The 3,853-nt window shown below is 48.7% G+C and overlaps 1 pseudogene; it reads right to left on the bottom strand.

Annotated features, from left to right (window-relative positions):
* Positions 1-1,202: 1,202 nt before the first annotated feature.
* LOC140917013 (uncharacterized) lies at positions 1,203-3,146 on the bottom strand (annotated as a pseudogene).
* Positions 3,147-3,853: the final 707 nt, after the last annotated feature.

Below are 3,853 nucleotides of genomic sequence, written 5' to 3'. Positions count from 1 at the left end.
GGGATGATTCCCAGTGGCTCTGAAACTTTCGCATGCGTAAGGGCACTTTCATGGAACTTTGTGACTTGCTTTCCCCTGCCCTGAGGCGCAAGAATACCAAGATGGGAGCAGCCCTCACAGTTCACAAGTGAGTGGCAATAGCCCTGTGGAAGCTTGCAACTCCAGACAGCTACCGGTCAGTCGGGAATCAATTTGGAGTGGGCAAATCTACTGTGGAGGTTGGTGTGATGCAAGTAGCCAACGCAATCATTGAGCTGCTGCTATCAAAGGTAGTGACTCTGGGAAATGTGCAGGTCATACTAGACGGCTTTGCTGCAATGGGATTCCCTAACTGTGGTGGGGCTACAGATGGAACCCATATCCCTATCTTGGGACCGGATCACCAGGGCAACCAGTACATAAACCGCAAGGGGTACTTTTCAATGGTGCTGCAAGCACTGGTGGATCACAAGGGGCGTTTCACCAACATCAACATGGGATGGCCTGGAAAGGTTCATGACACTCACATCTTCAGTAACTCTGGTCTGTTTAAACGGCTGCAGCAAGGGATTTACTTCCCAGACCAGAATGTTGAAATGCCAATAGTTATCCTTGGGGACCCAGCCTACCCCTTAATGCCCTGGGTCATGAAGCCGTACACAGGCACCCTGGACAGTAGTAAGGAGCTGTTCAACTATAGGCTGAGCAAATGCAGAATGGTGGTAGAGTGTGCATTTGGAAGTTTAAAGGGTCATTGGTGCAGTTTACTGAGACGTCAGCGAAACCAATATTCCTATTGTTATTGTTGTGTGCTCCACAATCTCTATGAGAGTAAGGGGGAGATGTTTATGGGGGGTGGGAGGTTGATGCAAATCGTCTGGCCACTGAATACACGCAGCCAGACACCAGGGCGGTTAGAAGAGCACATCAGGAAGTGGTGCACATCAGAGAAGCTTTGAAAACCAGTTTCATGACTGGCCAGGGTACTGTGTTACACTTCTGTTTGTTTCTCCTTGATGAAAACGCATGCCCTTGGTTGACTCTAATTCCCTGTAAGCCACCCGCCCTCCCGCCTTGGATCACAGCTTGCTTGCAAAGGAAATAGTCACTTTCATTTAAAAAACATGTATTCTTTATTAATTGATTATAAAAAGAGGGAGATAACTCACAAGGTAGCCTGGATGGGGTGTGGGAGGAGGGTAGGAGGGAAGGAAAAGGCCACTTTAAAACTTGTTGAATGCTAGCCTCCTGTTGCTTGGGCTGTCCACTGGGGTGGAGTTGTTGGGTGCCCGGAGCCTCCCACCCCGTGTTCTTGGGCATCTGGTTGGGGAGGCTACGGAACTTGGGGAGGAGGGAGGGCAGTTAAGCAGGGGCTGCAGCGGCTGTCTGTGATCTTGCTGCCGTTCATGATCCTCCACCAGATGCCAGAGCATGTCTGTTTGATCCCGCAGTATCCTCAGCATTTCCTCATGCCTCCTCTGATCTTCCTGCCGCCACCTCTCTTCACGTTCATCGGCCACCATCCTGTACTCTGCTATTGTGTCCCTCCACACAGCTCTGTCGGTGCTGGATGACTGCATGAGCTCAGAGAACATGTCATCGCGCATGCGTTTTTTTTGCCGCCTTATCTGAGATAGCCTCTGGGATGGAGGAGGGAGGCTTGAAACATTTGCAGCTGCGGGAGGAAAAAAAGGGAGTGAAGTATTTTAAAAGATACATTTTACAGAACAATGGCTATACTCTTTCACAGTGAACAACACTATTCACATTACATAGCACATGGGATTTTTGTACAAGGTCGCATTTTGCATCTTATATTGAGTGCCTACAGCTTTGGTGTTAGAGATCACATACGTAGCAACAGAATTCGGCTTGCAGGCGGCCACGGTAAGCCATAGTCTTTTGGCTTCTGCAACCTTCATAACAGCAGCCCCCTCCTTTCCCATACCAAGCAAAGCCCGTTGAGTTGGCCATTTACTGCTGCAGTTTTCCTGTTAATGTGCAGCAGCAGAAACCAAACTAACCCCCTCCCCCCATCCAATTCTCTGGGATGATCACTTTTCCCCTCCCCTCACCGTGTGGCTGGTATCAGGGAAGATCCCTGCTAGCCAAACGCGAACAGCTCAGCGCCAATGGCCCCCCTCCCACCGCGTGGCTAACTGTGGGGAGGATTTCTTTTCCATCACAGGGCAAACAGCCCAATAGGAACGGGCACCTCTGAATGTCCCCTTAATCAAATTCCCCTATTTCAACCAGGTTACCATGAATGATATCACTCTCCTGAGGATAACACAGAGAGATAAGGAACGGATGTTGCTTGAATGCCAGCAAACACCGAGACCATACGCTGCCAGGCTTTGTCATGCAATGATACCAGATTACTTGCTACTAGCATGGCGTGGTAAAGTGTCCTTCCATGCAGGACGGAATAAGGCTGCTCTCCCCAGAAACTTTCTGCAAAGGTTTTTAGAGTACCTCCAGGAGAGCTTCATGGAGATGTCCCTGGAAGATTTCCGCTCCATCCCCAGACATGTTAACAGACTTTTCCAGCAGCAGTACTGGCCACAAATGCATCCCAAGTCCTCAGGGCTACTTAATCATTAAAAAACGCTTACTTTCATAACATGTATTATATTTTAAAAGGTACACTCACCAGAGGTCCCTTCTCCGGCTTCATTGGGTTGGGAGGGTATTTCAGTCAGGGTGATAAAAAGATCCTGGCTCTTGGGGAAAATGGTGTGCTGTGTGCTCTTCCCAAGCTCGTCCTCCTCCTCATCTTCCCCATCTGCAAAATCATCAGCCATGGCAGAAAGTATCCCATCCTCGGAGTTCACGGACCGGGGTGGGGTAGTGGTGGTGGCCCCCCCTAGAATTGCATGCAGCTCAGCATAGAAGTGGCATGTCTGGGGCTCTGTCCCTGAGTGTCTGTTTGATTCTTTGGTTTTCTGGTACGCTTGTCTGAGCTCCTTAAGTTTCACGCGGCACTGTGTTGCGTCCCTGATGTAGCCTCTGTCCCTCATGGCCTCGGAGATTTTTTGAAATGTTTTGGCATTTTGTCTTTTGGAACGTAGTTCTGATAGCACGGATTCCTCTCCCCATATAGCAATCGGATCCAGTACCTCCTGTTTGGTCCATGCTGGAGCTCTTTTTCAGTTCTGGGACTGCATGGTCACCAGTGCTGATGAGCTCGTCTGGCCAAACAAGAAATGAGATTCAAAAGTTCCCGGGGCTTTTCCTGTACACCTGGCCAGTGCATCCAAGTTCAGAGTGCTGTCCAGAGCGGTCACAATGGTGCACTGTGGGGTAGCTCCCAGAGGCCAATACCTTCGAATTGCATCCACACTAACCCTAATTCGAAACGGCGATGTCGATTTCAGTACTAATCCCCTCGTTGGGGAGGAGTACAGAAATCGGTTTTAAGAGCCCTTTAAGTTGAAAAAATGGCTTCGTTGTGTGGACGGGTGCAGGGTTAATTCCAATTTAATGCTGCTAAATCCGACATAAACTCGTAGTGTAGACCAGGCCTCAAACTGAAGCACTCATAAAATCCTGTGTCACTTGCCAAATGCATGATAAGACAGCAGTGACATGTACCCTTCCATTACAGCCTGTTCCTCTTCCTGAATCTGCATGGGAAAAAGTGGCGATTGACATTGTAGGACCATTTGATACTGCTCCAATTGAGTGCCGTTATGCCATCACTTTCATCAACTATTTCAGTAAATGGCCTGAGGTAGCGTTTACATGGCAAATCTCTTCTGCTACAGTAATTAAGTTCCTCTCTTCAGTTTTTAGCAGGGAAGGTAACCCCAAAGAACTGGTTTCAGATAATGGTAGTCAATTTACTTCCCTGGAGTTTGAAACTTTTCTAGCA

This window comes from Lepidochelys kempii, chromosome 9, assembly GCF_965140285.1.
Source record: "Lepidochelys kempii isolate rLepKem1 chromosome 9, rLepKem1.hap1, whole genome shotgun sequence".
Lineage (NCBI taxonomy): Eukaryota > Metazoa > Chordata > Testudines > Cheloniidae > Lepidochelys > Lepidochelys kempii.
Note: the sequence above shows the minus strand (reverse complement) of the source record. Positions and strands in the feature narration are given on the sequence as shown.